Here is an 18,281-nt window from a genome sequence, read left to right on the forward strand (position 1 = left end):
AAATGAAAATTTGTGTTTCATGGATTTTACATGTCCTGCTGAGACTACTTTACATTTAATAAAGTGAATTGTAGAGAAGGAGTGCCAAACATATACCTATAGAATGTAATGCAAAACAGAAACAAAATACTTGACTTTATCTTTTAAAATATCAAATCATTATTTATGTCATTTGTAATCAATTTATATTTGTAAAGAAAATACTATGTAGAAGTGAAAAACAAATTTAGCCATTGTAGATACCTACTCTAAATGATGAATTTAATTTTTAATTAAAATTTAAGCTCAACTCTGGGTATGACAAGTTTCACAAATGTATCACAAAACTGTTGCTGTTGTTTTATACTCATGGTTATTACACCCTTGAATGCAGAAGATTATGTTGACTACCCTTGACATGAAAGGCTCAGGAATAATCTCTTCATTTAACACATTACTGTTTACAGGCACTCATTCATTTATCCAACAAGTATTTACTGAATATCTAGATAGAACAAACTCTCTCTTGATCTTTGAGGGAGTATAGTGGTAGTCAGAATCTCAAAGCTTGTGTGATTTATAGAGTGTATATTCTAATGAGGGACGCAGGAAACAAGTAAATCAACATACTGATCTAAGAATTAAAAGTGAAATTAAAAGTGAAATCTACCATTTATTGAGCTTTTATTATATTCCTAGCACTATATTAAGTATCTTAAGGTCATTTTTTTCTCATCTTAATTTCATAAGCCTTCAATCCTTTAAAAGAGCGACTATTTTTTGTATTTACATTAAAAATGAATAAACTAAGGTTTGCAGAAAAAAAGACCTTCTCTCGTTTATCCTGGCATGAATACCATAAATAAAATTGCACAATGATTTCAAAATAAAGTTAAATTAAGCATAGGAATAGACTACAAATGATAGAAAATCAAAACAAACCAACCAAAAGTAAGTAGGAAAAGTAAATTCTCATGGACTGTGCATATTGAAATTGACAGATTTAAGAATATGTGTAGATAAATTAGCTAATGTATACACTGTTTACAAAACACAAGATGAAATTTCAGAGAAGAGCAGCAAGAGACTGTCAGAAAGAAATGGGAACATCTGGGGAAAAACTTCTAGAAATGGAGAATATAATTATATAAAATGTAAATGAACTAAATACTCCAAGTAAAAGTTAATATTAACAAAGAAGAATTTAAAACTCTGACCATATACTGCTTACAAGAAACACAATATAATATATAAAAAGAAAGCTTTAAAGTAAAATTATGGAAAAATAAGCCAGGCAAACATTATCCAAAATAAATCTGGCATAGTTATATTAATATTATATAAAGCAGGCTTTAAGGTAGGAAACATCATTAGAGAATAAATGGGGAGTGTACTTTATAGTGATAAAAATGCTCAAATCTACAGAAAGATAGGGTAATCCCAAAAATTTATGAACCAGATAAACTACCAAACATTTACAGAAAAGGAAAAATAAGACAAATCTATAATCATCATGAAAGACTGTAAAATATATAACTCAATAGCTTAGCCTAGAAACATACCAAAAATCAATAGATGGAAAATATATGAAAAAACAATTGACAAACTTGTGTTCAACAGTAAAATAACTCATATTATTTTCATGTGCACATAGACTGTTTTTATCAAGAGTGATCATATGTGAATCCAAAAGAATATCTCACAAGTGTTGAATGTTCCCTGAATTCAAAGGAATAAAATTAAGTTCAATAATAAACAGATAACTAGAGAAAGAAACAATTTACTAAGACAAAAAAATTCTAAATACTCAAGTCAAAGAAGAAATAACAAAAATTAGAAAAATATTTTTAACTAAATAATACAGGTTGTGTATACCTTATCTGAAATGTGTGAGACCAGAGCGCTTTGGATTTTGGATTTTTTTTTCTTTTTTTTAAATTTTGGAATATTCACATCATACTGATTAAGCATCTCTAATTCAAATATTTGAAATCCAAAATGTGCCAATGAGCATATCCTTTGAGTGTCATGACAGAGCTCAAAGAGTTTCAGATTCTGGAGCATTTCAAATTTCAGATATTTGGATTAGGGATACTCAACCTGTAATAAAGAAATGACTTATTAAAGTTTACATAATCCCATTAAAGCCATTCTTTGAAGGAAGTTTGTAGCCTTGAATGCATCTTTTAGAAAGGAAGAAAGGCTAAAAACAGATGAATTTTGTTTTCATCTCTAGAAGCTAGAAAATTAAGAGTGAAAGAAAATTGAAGTCAAGAAATTATAGTAACAGCAGAAATCACCAAAAGAAAAGAACTAGATACAGTAATATACTAATGTTGGTCAAAAGAAAATACAAATTACTACAGTCCTTAGAGATAACAAAAATACAGCCTGGGTGTGATAGCTAATGCCTGTAATTTCAGCAGTTTGGGAGACCCAGGTGGGAGAATCACTAGAGCCCAGGAGTTTGAGACCAGGCTGGGAAACATAGTAACACTTTATCTCTACTAAAAAATAAAAATAAAAATAAATAATTTATCAGGTCATGGAGGTGTGTGCCTGTAAGGGAAGCCAAGGTGTAAGTATGGCTTGAGCCCAGGAGTTTGAGCTTGTAGTGAGCTATAATTGGGCCACTGCACTCCAGCCTGGGTGACAGAGTGAGACCTCATCTCTCTCTCTCTCTGTACATATATATATACACACACACATATACATATATATATTGTATAATGTTATATAATGTACAGTTACGTATCCTTGTGTATAATCTTTCATGATAACGCAATACTGTGAACAGCTTTATACAAAATTTCATCAAGAACACTTACAAGACAATTACAGGCTAATATAGCCAGAATGTAGATGCAAAAATTCCAAACAAAATGTTAACAAAATAGAATCCAGCAATATATAAAAGAATAATTCATTATAACAAATGAAGTTTTAAAAGCTAATAGATTAAAATGAAATAATTAAAGATATAGTCAATTAACACAAAAGAAAGCCAGAAAAAGGACAGGGGGCCAAAAACAAGTGAGATAAATGAAAAACATAGAGCAAAATGCAAGACTTATAGCCAACCATACTGATAATTGCATTAAATATGATTTGATAAACTAATTAAAAGATAGAGATCATCAGAATGAATAAACGAAAGCACAATTAAATGTTATGGTTGGAAGATAAAACATTAAACATAAAGGCACAGATAGACTGGATGTAAAGGGATAGAAGAAGCTATACTATGGAATTTGTAACCATAAACAGCAGGACTAGTTCTATTCTCAAAGTGGCCATATTATCAAGACAAGTAGAAAAATAGAGGGATGTTGTATAATGATAAAATATTCAATGTATCAAAAATATTTAACAACCCTGAAGGTGTATCAGACTAATAATTGTGACTCAAAATAAATAAAGCAAAATCAACAGAATTAAAGCAAGTGATAGGCATAGCAAAGATTTAAAAACCCCTTTGCTGTGATCTGCATGTGTCTCCTCCACAGTCTATATGTTGAAACTTAATTGCCAGTATGCCAGTATTAAGAGATGGGTCCTCTAGGAGGTAATAAGGGCAGACCTCTCATGAATGAGATTAATGATCTTATAAAAGAGGTGTGAGGGAGGTGTTCATCCTTTTTGCCCTTTCACCTTCTACCGTGTAAGGACACAGCATTCCTCTCCTCTGGAGGATGCAGCAACAAGGAGCTACCTTGAAAGCAGAGAGCAGACCTCAGGAGACATGTTTATCTTCAACTTCCCAGCATCCAGAAATGTGAGAAAATAAATTTCCATTGTTTATAAACTACTCAGTCTAAGGTACTTTGTCGTAGTAACACATGGAATAAAGAACTCTCTCACGGTAATTGTTAAAAGAAGTAAACAAACACCAGTAAAAATAGAGAAGACGTGAACAACACTTTCAAGAAACTTGATCTAGTTTACCCTTCTACAAAATTATATCTAACTGAAGACCAACCATTCTTTTCAAGTGCATGTGGAAATTTTGCTAAGATTAATTATACTCCAATGAACAAAATAGTTCTCAATAAATGTCTCATTTTTAAGATGGATGTGATAGCCTTTTGTGACTTTCCACATTTAACCCAAAATGAAAGTTCCTTTTTACAGGAAGGAAGGAAGGAAGGAGGGAGGGAGGGAAAGAAGGAAGGAAGGAAGGAAGGAAGGAAGGAAGGAGAAAGAAAAGGAGGCCAAATCAAAAACGTTATAATTCTTTCATGTTTACATTTCCTAAAATGCTGAAATATTTTTGTGAATTTTCTAACAAAATCCATTTTTGGATGGCATTTCATTAAAACTATAATTTATAAAGGTTTGGCATCACTTTGTAGCTAATTCTAAATCTTGACATATGGTATACCTCTTGGATATTCTTTGGTATAATTCACATAATGTTTCATAATTTTAACAAATATAGTCCTTATTTATTACTTAACAGATTTCCCTAGCTATGCTTTTTGTCACCTTTAGAATTGGGAAAATATTGTTACAACACATTTTCTAATGAATTTTGGTTGAAATGTAGGAAAACTCGTGTTATCTGAATATTTACTTGCATATGGTATCATTTCTAAATTATTTTAGAATCTGAATACTATTTATTTCTATTTCTCATTTCATTCTGTTTTGGTAGACAATAGTACCATCTCCACGTTGTTCTTCTCCCCCTTCAAGAATGGTAATAAAAGCAGGAGACTGACTTGGGCAGCAGGATTCCTGAATTGCTCTGAACCCTTACACAGTACTCTGGTGAGTGACCATCATCACTTTTCTAGTTCTTTGTTTCCAAGTATTGGGGAATGTTTTCCCAAGTCCCTAGTAAGCTACTTCTATATGGCCTCTAATTCTTTTTCTACTCATTGCTCACATTTTCTTAAAAATTTTCAAGAAGTTGCTTATTGTATTAGTCTGTTCTTGCACCGCTATAAAGAAATACCCGAGACTGGGTAATTTGTAAAAAAAAAAAAAAAAAAAAAAAAAGAAGTTTACTTGGCTCATGGTTCTGCAGGCTGTACAGGAAGCATAATACCTTCCGCTTCTGGGGATACTTCAGGAAGCTTCCAATCATATTGGAAGGCAAAGAGGGATCGAGCCATGTCAGATGAAGGGAACAGGAGCAAGAGAGAACAAGAAGGGGAGATGCTATACACTTTTAAACAACCAGATCTCATGAGAACTCACTGTCATGAGAGCAGTGCCAAGAGGGGAGGGTGCTAACCCATTCAAGAGAAATCCATCCTATGATCCAATCACCGCCCACCAGGGCTTCCTCCAACATTGGGGATTAAAATTCAACATGAGATTTGGTGGGGACACAGTTCCAAACCATATCACTCATATTTTATGGAAGGTAGTTTTTATTCTGTAATTGATTTCCCTTAGCCATCAGTTTAGTCTGAATTTTGTTTACAGGCTTTTTGTTGTTATTTTATATAATGTATACACATTGTACATGTTTTTGTAGTTTGGCACATCTACCTTTTCCTTTGAGGTTTCAGCCACTTCCCTTATGATTAAAAATGTCTTCTTCTCAAGATTAAACATTCATCTTTATTTTCTTTTGTCCTTTCACAATTTTTACTAAATTAAAAAAAAAGAAATTTTAAGATATTAAGCTAGCATTACCTCCCCACAACAAGTAGTTCACAATACTTATGAAGATTCTTGGTTGCATAACTAGAAACCAACTTTAATCAATTTAATTAGAAAAATAGTTTGTTGGAAGGGTATGGGTAACTCATAGAATTGATAAGTACACTTGAAAATTAGTATTAGACAAAAACCAAGAATAGGATGATAAAGGCAAACTCCTGCCACAGAACAGCCTTTGTAAGTTGCTTTCCCCACTGTCAGAGCTGGTTACGCTCATGCTGCCACTGCCACTGCCATCCTTAAATTCATTTTTCATGAAAAAAGGAAAATTAAGTTTTTTCACCTACTGTAAAAAACCTCTAACAGATTTTGGGTGATGTTCATTCTTCTGTATGTCTTGTAACTCAGTTAACGTATGTTATATTGCATTATAAGGGAATAATAGATGAAAAATAGATATTTTATAAACTATGTATATATTTATTTCCATAACAAAATAAAAGATAAATACTCATAACAATTATAATCTTTTTTTCTGCAACTGGTTGCATGGTTGTAACTAGTATTTATCATTTTCTTCCACTTCAGCTGTAATATGGTTTGTTTGTATCCCCACCCAAATCTCAACTTGAATTGTATCTCCCAGAATTCCCACATGTTGTGGGAGGGACCAGGGGGGAGGTAATTGAATCCTGAGGGCCAGTCTTTCCCATACTATTCTTGTGATAGTGAATGAATCCCATGAGATTTGATGGGTTTATGAGGAGTTTCTGCTTTTGCTTCTTTCTCATTTTTCTCTTGCTGCCATCATTTAAGAAGATCCTTTCATCTCCCACCATGATTCTGAGGCCTCAACAACCACGTGGAACTGTTAGGTCCAATTAAACCTTTTTTGTTGCCAGTTTTGGTATGTCTTTATCAGCAGCATGAAAATGAACCAATAGTCAAACTGGTACCAGTAGACTGGAACATTGCTGAAAAGATACCTGAAAACGTGGAAGCGACTTTGGAACTAGGTAACAAGCAGAGGTTGAAACAGTTTGGAGGTTCAGAAGATAGGAAAATGTGGGAAAGTTTCGAACTTCTTAGAGACTTGTTGAATGGCTTTGACAAAAATATCGATGATGATATGCACAATGAAATCCAGGCTGAGGTGGTCTCAGATGAAGATGAGGAACTTGTTGGGAACTGGAGCAAAGGTGACTCTTGTTATGTTTTTAGCAAAGACATTGGTGACATTTTGCCCCTGCCCTAGAGATTTGTAGAACTTTGAACTTGAGAGAGATATTTAGGGTATCTGGCAGAAGAAATTTCCAAGCAGCAAAGCATTCAAAACCTGACTCGGGTGCTGTTAAAAGCATTCCATTTAGAAAGGGAAACAGTATAAAAGTTCAGAAAATTGGCAGCCTGATGATGCAGTAGAAAAGAAAATCCCATTTTTTGAGGCGAAATTCAAGCAGGCTGCAGAAATTTGCATAAGTAATAAGAAGCTGAATGTTAATCACCAAGACAATGACAAAAATGTCTACAGGGCATGTCTTAGGTCTTCGTGGCAGTCCCTCCCATTACAGACCCGGAAATCTAGGAGGAAATCATGGTTTCATGGGCTGGGCCCAGTGTCCCCATGCTTTGTGCAGCGTAGGGACTTGGTGCCTTGTGTCCCAGCCACTCCAGCCTTGTTTAAAAGGGGCCAACGCAGAGTTTGGGCTGTGACTTCCAAGAGTAGAAACTCCAAGCCTTGGCAGCTTCCACGTAGTGTTGAGCCTGCGGGTACACAGAAGTCAAGAATTGAGGTTTGGGAACCTTTACCTAGATTTCAGAAGATGTATGGAAAGGCCTGGATGCCCAGGCGAAAGTTTGCTGCATGGGTGGGGACTTCCTGAAGAACCTCTGCTAGGGCAGTGCGGAAGGGGATTGTGGGATTGGAGCCCCTACACAGTCTCTACTGGGGCACTGCCTAGTGGAGCTGTGAGAAGGGGGCCACTGTCCTCCAGACCTCAGAATGGTAGATCCACTGACAGCTTGCACTGTGTGCCTGGAAAAGCAGCAGACACTCAATGTCAGCCCATGAAAGCAGCCAGGAGGCAGACTGTACACTGCAAAACCATTTGGGCAGAGCTGCCCAAGACCATGGGAACCCACCTCTTGCATCAGCGAGACCTGGATGTGAGACCTGGAACAAAGGAGATCATTTTGGAGCTTTAAAATTTGACTGCCCTGCTGGGTTTTGGACTTGCATGGACCCTGTAACCCCTTTGTTTTGGCCAATCTCTCCCATTTGGAATGGTTGTATTTACACAATACCTGTACTCCCATTGTATCTAGGAAGTAACTAACTTCTTTTTGATTTTATAGGCTCATAGGAGGAAGGGACTTGCCTTGTCTCAGATGAGACTTTTGACTATGGACTTTTGGGTTAATGCTGAAATGAATTAAGACTTTGAGGACTGTTGGGAAGGTGTGATTGGTATTGAAATGTGAGGACAAAAGATTTGGAGGGGCAAGGGGCGAAATGATATGGTTTGGCCATGTCCACAACCAAATCTCAAGTTGAATTCATCTCCCAGAATTCCCACACATTGTGGAAGGGACCCAGGGGGAGGTAATTGAATCCTGGGGGCCAGTTTTTCCCATGCTATTCTCATGATCATGAATAAGTCTCATGAGATTTGATGGGTTTATCAGGGGTTTCCACTTGTGCTGCTTCCTCATTTTTCTCTTGCCGCTGCATGTAAGAAGTACTCTTCACCTCCTGCCATGACTCTGAGGCCTGCTCAGCCATGTGGAATTGTAAGTTCAATTAAATCTCGTTATTCCCAGTTTCGAGTATGTCTTTATCAGTAACATGAAAACGAACTAACACAAGCTGATTGTCGCTCTTTATCTAATGGGGTGATGCAAGTCTTCATTCCTGAAGGTTTTTGGCCCTGCCTAATTTGGGTTATTGTAGTTTTCCATTGACTTCAATCACAGGGACATGGTAATACTAAGAACTGTTTCACACACACACACAAGTGCATGCGCATGCACAAGCACACATACGTTTTTAAAATCAGAGACTTGCATGTCTGGATCAAGTACAAGTTGAAAACCACCCAGTAGTATTATTCACAAGTAGATTCTGGATATGGCCAAGCTGGTGAGGACATAGGCGAAAGAGAATTCTGATTGCAATCCCATCAATTCAATCAACCGGCCCTAACTGTCCATTCACCAAAATTGCCTCATGAATTTCCCATTTACTAAGATGCTGAAGATGCTTCCAGAGTGTTGTGGAAACCAGCCTCACACCACTCAGCGCGTACCCCGAGTCCGGCGGAGACAAAGGAGTTAGAAAGAGACAGAATAAGTAATAAGCATTTAAAAGGCAGGTCCAGGGTACTGGAGAGTCGGAGCCTTGCTCATGGCGCAGAGCTCTCGGGCTCTGCCCAATTTATTGTTTATAAGCTCTTTGTTCTTAAGGCAGATGGGAGGGGGAGGAAGGGATGAGGAAAAGGATTAATCAGTGAAGGAGAACTCATGAGTCATTCGATAAGATGTATAGCAGTGTCGGTTTCTGTGAAATTCCTTGACCAAAGGCGTGTGTCTAAACTACTTAAGATCTTTAACTTATCGGGACTGAAATGGTGGGAGCAGGTTTCAGGAGGAGCCAAGATGTTTGATTATATTCCACTGCTTCGAGGGAGTGTGATCTCCCTGAGCAACCTGTGGAATGCTGCTGAGCAGTTATGCTCTCTGGGCATAAATACATGAAGGCGATAAGGAGACTTTTCTCCTCAGAGGCAGCCCATGGCTTCCCATGGGTGTCTCACACAGGGACACCAACTCAGCTGGCACCCCAGAAACTCTCTTTCCCACACAGAGCAGGTAGCAAGCTTGGAGAGAGAAATTCTCTGTCTCTAATATTTCTGCTGATAACACTGGCCTTCAAATTATCTGGTGGTAGACAAGATGATTTTCTTCTTTTGTTTCTGTTTCGGATCCTGCTTTTTAAGGCATCCAGGTCTGCTGTGAAATAGAGCTCTTATTATCTTCATGAAAATGACTTGTAAAGCTTATAAAATGATTTAAAGTTCAGACATGGTGCTATTTACCACTTGAAAGGCTATAACTTTATATTTACGATGACTAAAAGCCTGAATTCTGTTCTTGTTATTGGAAAATGTTATATTGGCTTCTTGTCATAATTTTACACTTTCCTTCTCACTCAAATTCTATTAATTTTTGTTCATATCTATTTTAACTGAGGATTGGGGACCTCAAACAATGCTTTTGTTAAGTAAACATTCCAAACCGCACTTCAGAGTTGAACTCTGATTATTCCATTTAAGTCAATCGATTCATGACATTGTACTGACAACAGGTCCTTGATCCAAGCGTGGGATCAGGTCCTAAATGGCTTCAACATATTGAAAGGAAAGATTTATAACTCATGGTTAAATAAGGCTTTTCTCATTCTGGCTAGACATGATTACAAAAATTGACCCAGTTGCCATTGGTGGTTGTCTTCTATAATAACCTCAGAGGAAAGAGTTCTAGGACAAAGATTCTGAGTTCAGCAGAGTGGACAGGGAAATAACTTGGGTCCTTAGTCATGGCATTCAGCTCCTGATATTACTGTAACTGGGACCCTCTCTCCCTTAGATGCTTAGTTACATGAGTTGATCACATTCTTTATAGTTTACAAGAGTTCAAGACAAGATTTTCTCTTTTTATAATTAAAAGCTTTCTAACTAATACATCTCCTCAAAATACTGGTAATATATACATATTTCCAGGGACAGGTTGATGCATATAATAAAATATTGTATTTTAAGTCACTTTATTACACATATTAATAATTAATCTGAGTAATTCTCTTTATTTGTGTAAACTTCACTTAGTATAGAAGGTTAACATAAATGAGAAAATATTTTCTTTTCCAAATCACACAATAATATTTATTAAACTTTAACTTCACGCTGAAGTCTGTAATACAGAAATAAAAAGAAAAATATTAAGTTGTGTAGATATAATAACTCTGTATTTAATGTTCACTAATTTTAATATTTTAATTTTCTTTCTGGTTACAGAAGCATTTTATTTTAGCATCTTTACCAAAGTCCTTAGATTGTCTCTACTCTTTTGAAGGAACACTCACTTCCAGTGTTACCACACAAAGTAAGATGCAGTCTCACATAGTAGTATAAAAAGAATTTTCATTTTACCAGGAAACAAAGTTGTGTGCAAAGTGGGTAAAGCTTTCAGGGTAACTGAATCTCAGGCATCAGACAACCACTTAGGAAGTGAAAACTTTAAGTGATTTTAAAATTAACTCAGATAAGGTCATGATCTATACAGAAACTTGGAAATCAGCAAAACAGCTTTTTAAAAAGATTTGTTGTCAATACTTTCCTATACAACTTTAAAGTTTTAAGTGTGTTTGGTGGCGAATACATTAAAATATGTTCTTCTATAATAGTTTTCCCACTAATAAACATGTAATTACATATTTTTCATGTTAATAATATTCTTCGATATCATTATTATCTAAGTGTGCAGTGATGTGATCTTGGCTAACTGCGGCCTCGACCTCCTGGGCTCAAATGATTCTTCCACCTCAGCCCCACCAAGTAGCTGGGACTATAGGCATGAGCCACCATACTCAGCTAATTTTTTCATATTTATGTAATTTTTTCATATTTTCATAAATATTTATGGATTTTTTTTCCATATTTTTTTCTTGTAGGTTTAGCCATGTTGCCCAGGCTGGTCTTGAACTCCTGGGCTCAAGTGATCTGCCCACATTTTCCTCCCAAAATGCTCGGATTACAGTCATGAGCCACTGCACCCAGACTTGGTTTTTCAATAATTCCCCTTCTCTTGGTTTATAATGTTTCCAATTGTATACTGCAGGGTTTCTCAACCTTAGTGCTGTTGACACTTTGGGCTGGATAATTCTTCACTGTTGGGAGCTGTCCTGTTTTAGGATGCTTAGCAGCATACTTGGATTCTACCTAGAAGGTGCCAGTCATACCTCCTCAGCTGTGACAACCAAAAATGTCTCCAGACATTGCAAAATATCCCCTGGGATCAAAATCTATTCAGGGGCAAAAATCTATTCAGAGACTAACCATTGATAAGCTATCTTGACTACTATGTTGGTAAACAATTATGTGTATGAGTGTTTGCAAATATTTATGTTGCTTTCCTTAAATTCCTGCAATGTTAGCAATAGGTCAAAAACTACACATACTGAGAAAATTACATACCCCTATATGAGTAAATATATTCTTGAGAGAATAAATCTGGGAAAGGTAGAATAGATACTAAAATTGAATATGTAGTAGGTCAAAAAGGAAGTCCTGACAAATTTTCAAATATCCACATGCAGACCATATTAGTTATTTTGCTGAGAAATACATACTTACATGGGACGAGTGAGAAAGAGTAATTGTAAAATCTTCAAAATTTACATTAAAATAAAACGCATGGTTTCCTTTCTAAATATACAGAGAATATTACAAAAAACTATACTTATAAATGAATAATTAGCCTAGACATAATCTATTTCAATTAAAAAGCTTTAACTGGGATATCAGTGGAAATTTTGAAGAAAGGGACGGAAATAATGTGTGTCTGGATGAAGAAACAAAAAAATGTAAATAATGTTATTAAGTTCACGAATGCACATATGTATGTTTTATTCGGTTGGTTGTTATGATGTTACTGTCAGAGAATATATCTTAACATTTCTTGGGTATTTTTTTTTTTTTTCTGGAGAGTGAAAGGTAAGGGTTGGGTTTTGCTTTGCAGGTTGATAATTGATCATTTTTAAAAAATATCTTTAGATATTTTTAAAAATCTAAGACAACTTCCATAGTATTTAGTTGCTATCACATATCTAATAATTCTCCTTTATTAGTTTTAAGTAAGGTCCTATACAACTACATTTATTTTCTGAACTTTGATCTATAACATATTGATTATTGTAGATCATGACTTATTGGTTTAAAAATTAGTTGTGGCTGGGCGCAGTGGCTCACGCCTGTAATCCCAGCACTTTGGGAGGCCAAGGAGGGTCACAAGGTCAGGAGATCGAGATGATCCTAACACGGTGAAACCTCGTCTCTACTGAAAATACAAAAAATTAGCCAGGTGTGATGGCGGGCACCTGTAGTCCCAGCTACTTGGGAGGCTGAGGCAGGAGAATGGCGTGAACCCAGGAGGTGGAGCTTGCAGTGAGTGGAGATCACGCCACTGCACTCCAGTCTGGGCAACAGAGCGAGACCCTATCTCAAAAAAAAAAAAATTATGTTTTAATATGTTTAGTTTCATGAATTCTCTCCTGTTTTATTCAGCTTCTTCTTTTTTTAAATTTCTTTGTCTACTTCACAAGTTCCCTTTTCATATTTTAATTTTTATCTCATTTTTTTCTTCTTTCATAGAATTGCTTTCTTGAATTTGATAGAAAACATTTAGTAACTATTATCTAATATTAATCCTCATTTCCTGCGGTGAGTCTTCTTTAAAACAATGTTTTTCCTTCACCTTCTGTGTGCTAGAGAATGCTTTTAAATGCTGTATATTTTGTTGTTGCTTCGAGTTTTTTTGTTTTTAGCTTGTTTTTATTTCGTTTACTCAATCTTAAAGGGTAAGCCTTCAAACAAGGCCTGACATTTCCCCCTGAAGCCATGAATGACTTCTTTTATTTTCTTATTTTTCATTTTTTATGGTTTTTGATTATTTCTGTGGTCTCAGATTGAAGGGGCTGTAATTAAATTAGTGACCCATAAATGTAGGAGAGCAGGGAGGATTTGTTTTTTTTTTTTTTTGTCAGTTCCAATAAGGGAATTACAGTTTCTTGTTATCTCTTCATTTTTTAGGAGTTTCTCAAATGTTTATGACATGAACCAGACTAAATGTAACCCTGATTTTCTCCAAATGTGTAAATAGATTTTATCCCCTAGTGTTTTTTTCTCTACAGTAATATATAGCATAATTTAGAATAGCACTGTTTTGGAAAATCCATCTCATTTTATTGAGAGCTTCTGGAACACACACCATGGAATTTTCACACAGTTTACTCAGTTAACCCCTCTTGACTTGCTATCTTGGTAACTATTTCTCCAGAACCACTTCTGCTGGTTTGTTATTCACTGACACAAACTGAACCCTTGACACACACAAGACCCTACCAATGATTAGGACTCTTTCATTTAAAGGAATAGGAAAGGCTGGCCCAAAACTGCTGCCAAGTCCAGCCATGATCCTTCCAAGTCCTGAGTTACCAAGATGAAGTGGAATTGTGTCTGATGCTTAGATATCTTTCTTCTGTAACTTCCAATATGAATTTGGGCTTTTGCCTCTTCCTAAAGGTGACTTTTTATATTTCAAAAGCTGATTTGATATTCTCAAATACTTCACAGGAAGACCATGGCAGAGGACTTTCCTAGCAGTGGTTATATTCATGGCTATATGGTTGTATGCACCATATTTCAAGGGTTGCAGCAGATCAAGGGTAGATCTATATGGATTGGAGAATACAGCAATCACTGAGGTGGGGCACAGGGTACAGCCGCATATGTTGTCACGGATGTGATCACCTTGTTCAGAGTTTAAGTCCTCCAGATGTAACTATTTTCTCTTAATTTATAACATGTTTTTAGTACTTACCCTTTTTTTTTAGTTTTCTTATGATTTTTACTTTTATCATAGCAAATTTTGTTTCAGTGTGATTTGACATGCTTTACTCATGATACTAATTTTTCATTATCACCTTCAGAAACTTTGCTATTGTTATTAAATGAAAATGTTAAGAAGACATATATTTCTAATTTTGCTACATTATATAAAGCTATATAGTTGTTAAAAGTTCTTAGAATTTTCTTCTTACTAAAGAAAACTATCTCATACTGATTAAGTAGATTTATTTATAATTTACTTTTTATAATAAATTTTCTTTCTTAAAAACTAAACCCTTAATTAAAAAACTTCATAAAGTGCTATATCAGACTATTTACTCAACTAATTTTGGTGCTGTTACTAACAGAATCGAGACTAATGAGTTTAATTTATTCTTCTTTATTCCATCTTTTACTTTTAAGTCGGAAGATGTAAATTTAAACCCTAACACCTAAATCTTATAGTGAAATCACTTAAATAAAATCAACCTCAATATCTTTTTGTACAACTTTTGTGAGAATTACATTGAATAATCTATGCCAAAATGCATAGGATATTTAATAGAATTCAGAGAAAAGTTTCCTCAGCTTCCTCTATGCTATGAAATCTTATATGTTCTTGAAGCAGGGTTTAATTTGCCTTATCAGACTCACAGAAGCTTGCTTCAGTTTTCTGTTCCCACAAATCATATTGAAATAGTAAACTGAAGGATAAACTGATGCTACAATAATATAATTACTGTTTTTTGTTTGTTTGTTTTTAGTCTGGAGTAGGAGCAAATTATCAAGTGTTCAAATAGTGCACAATTAAGAGAATGATGAAAGAGATCAGTTTTTCTGGCTCTCATGTGAACCTCTGTTTTGAGGTCTCCCATTTCTTTGGCCTGATGCTTCATCCACCTGCTATGTCTCTAAAAGGGAAAGATTAACAGGAAAAATGAAATGAAGGGCACAGCCAAAGGGATGAGGGGGTCCCAGGTTGATAAATATCTGAATGCCAAAGTTCTAGGTTTTACACACACATTTTTTTCCAAGTGAAGTTTCTTTCAAGTTTTAAATAGTCACTGACCCAAAAAATATCCCATTTTATGCTCAGAAGATTAACAAACAGAGATGTAAAGAACCCCAGGAGAATGACAAAAACAATTTTACCTCCTCTCCCCTTCAGTCAGAGAAAGAAGAAATTGGAAAAATTGGACAGCTTGAGGAAATTGAAGACACTGAGGCTGGTAGCAAACCAAATACTTAAGGCATTGTTCATACCCCAGCAGAAATCAGTGATTATGTTTATATTGGAAAGCTCCTCTAATGCTATCTTCAAGAAGTAAACATTATCACACCAGTTCTGGAGAGGGCTAAGCATGTGAGGATGAAGTCAAACAAGGAGATGCTCTTGTTTTTAACCCATTCAGCACAGATTGCTAATCCAGTAAATCAATTTTCCCAGATTCTTATTATGAATTCTGAAATTTCAATGGTTACAAGAACTTTTGCAAATGCACTTGACATATGGCAGGAGTAAAATCCCGTTTACTTCTGTCACTGCTGATATATTGGTTTTCAAATGACTTTTGAAAGGTGATAGAACTCTTGAGAGCGTGCCTCCTTAGGATTTTACTTTGGAGTCTGTTAAGAACCAGAGGAAAATAAAATCCAACCCTGATGTGAGAAAACAGTACTGGCAGCTTCATAAAATTCATTCCAAACGTGAAAACCCTTCCAACAGTAATTCGTGCATCAGCCTGATTTACTAAATGGATCTTTTTGCCATGGACAAAGGCTGAATTTTTTATTTATGAGGCTGACTGAAGGCTGAACTTATCATTGCTAACATGCAAATAAGAAGTTTCTATGGCATTGTTTTCTGCTTTCTTTACTCTCACTCAGGACATTTGGGATCCATTCATCAGAGAATTCAAAGTAACAAGTTACAACTAAATTGTCCATTTTTCCTTGTAAATTCTGACACCTGAGATTCAGTTTAGGTGGAATCACCAATTGGCTACAGCCAAGACCTTTAAGATCCCTGCTCAGCATTTGTGAATTCTCCACCTAAGGCCCTCTGGGCTTTCCTATCCAGGGAAAGGCAGTACTAGGCCTGAGCTACGTGACTCCTCACTCCTTGGCCACAATACTCCAATTTAACTAGGATTTCATCTCTAAAATGTATCAGAAGAAAAATAGGAAGATAGTGTTTGTTTCTTCATGGTCTTTTTCTGTATTCTATGTCTTGTTCTATTCTATTTACATTCTAAGCTGACAACTTCTTCAGGCCCTCCTGAGTAGCTTAGAATAATGAGAACAAGAAAGCAAGTTTAAAGAAGGAAAACACTGACCTCATTTTCTTCCTCCTTATAAAGCTCTGACCCTTATTAAGACCAATTGGTATGTTCAAAGGTGTCCAAGATAATATGTCCAAGTGCCAACCCTGGTTCCTGTGGATGAAATTTGTGTGGCTTTGACTTTTCTAGCTAATCCATATACTTTTTGGAGGAGGTGTGACAATAATTCAATTTAAAGTGATTCCTCAGCCTACTCCTCACTCACTTTAATCTAATACTTAGACTCAGTAATGTAAGCCTGAGGAGAACCAATGGACAAACAAGAAAAGATCCACAGGGCTGGAATCACAGGATAAAGTGACTGCATGCTAGTAGTGTTCTTTGTGCGCTTATTCTCTAGTAAAAACAAGTAAGATATAACTGTATTTATGAGTCTTTGAGGAATATTCACTAGCCATACAATCACCACAAGTGATCTGTGAAACATGGTGTGTACCAAGCATCATTACGGTATTCTCAACACCCTCTCTCGTCTAAACCAGTAGAGAACAAAATAAAATGTTAAAAGCTTATGTAAACTGACTACCTCTCTTCATGAACAAGGTGCTGCAATAACTAAAAAGTCAAGTAGGAAAACTTCTCCTTGACAGAATTACTTTTCTGAAGTGACCAGCTAACTTTCTCCATTAAGTTCCCTTTATGTACAACTGTTTGGCATGTAGAGTCTCGAGCAGTTTCCCTCCAATGATACAGTAAAGCTTAGTTTGAAGTAGAATAGAGGTAACACACTGTGGTGTTAAAAAATATAAACCTGGGGGTAGAGCAAGATGGCTGAATAAAAGCCTACACCATTCATAGCCCCTGCAGGAATACAAAAAAAAATTTTTTTCATTCAATACACATTTATTATGCACTATTTTATGGTAGGCATGGGGTTGAGTGGTAAAGACAGAACAGTGAACAAAACAGGCAACACCCCCGGTCTTACAAAGTGTACAACCCACCAGCAAAATAAAAGACCCCATCTGCGTAATGGTTTCTGTCTTTTTATAAATCCCATTACACCCACTAGGAAAGCAGCAAAGCATAGGCTCTTTGCATTAAGATTAAGACAGAACTGGGGGCTGGACACAGTGGCTTATGCTTGTAATCCCAACATTTTTGGAGGCTGAGGCAGGAGGATTGCTTGAGTCCAAGAGTTTGAGGCCAGCCTGGGTAACATAGTAAGACCTCATCTGTATAAAAAAGAATTACAATTTTTTTTTTTTTTTTCTGGGCATGATAGTATGTGCCTGTACTTAGAGCTACTTGGGAGGCTGAGGTGGGAGGATCGATTGAGCCCAGTAGCTAGAGGCTGCATTGACCCAAGTTCTTGCCACTGAACTCCAGGCTTGGTGATAGACCAAGACCCCATTTAAAAATTAATTAATTTTTTAAAAGAAGTGGGTTTATTTCAGGCCCGGTGATTTTCTTTTTCAGATTCTATGTTTTAGAAATTTATTTTATTTTATTTATTTACTATTTTTTTTGAGACAGAGTCTCCCTCTGTTGCCCAGGCTAGAGTGCAATGGTGCGATCTCGGCTCACTGCAACCTCTGCCTCCCATGTTTTAAGCGATTCTCCTGCCTCAGCCTCCTTAGAAATTTATTTATTTATTTTTTTAATTATACTTTAAGTTCTAGAGTACATGTGCACAATGTGCAGGTTTGTTACATATAGGAATACAAAAATTTAATAGCTAACT

At 35.8% G+C, this 18,281-nt stretch overlaps 1 long non-coding RNA gene across 1 annotated transcript in view; it reads left to right on the forward strand.

Annotated features, from left to right (window-relative positions):
• LOC105499950 (uncharacterized) overlaps nucleotides 1–18,281 on the forward strand; it is a 186,778-nt gene that overhangs the window by 48,192 nt on the left and 120,305 nt on the right. The window contains exon 3 of the long non-coding RNA XR_011608603.1: nucleotides 4,634–4,749. This is a non-coding gene — a long non-coding RNA (uncharacterized lncRNA). The remainder of the gene's footprint in view (nucleotides 1–4,633; nucleotides 4,750–18,281) is intronic.

Source organism: Macaca nemestrina, chromosome 10 (assembly GCF_043159975.1).
Source record: "Macaca nemestrina isolate mMacNem1 chromosome 10, mMacNem.hap1, whole genome shotgun sequence".
Lineage (NCBI taxonomy): Eukaryota > Metazoa > Chordata > Mammalia > Primates > Cercopithecidae > Macaca > Macaca nemestrina.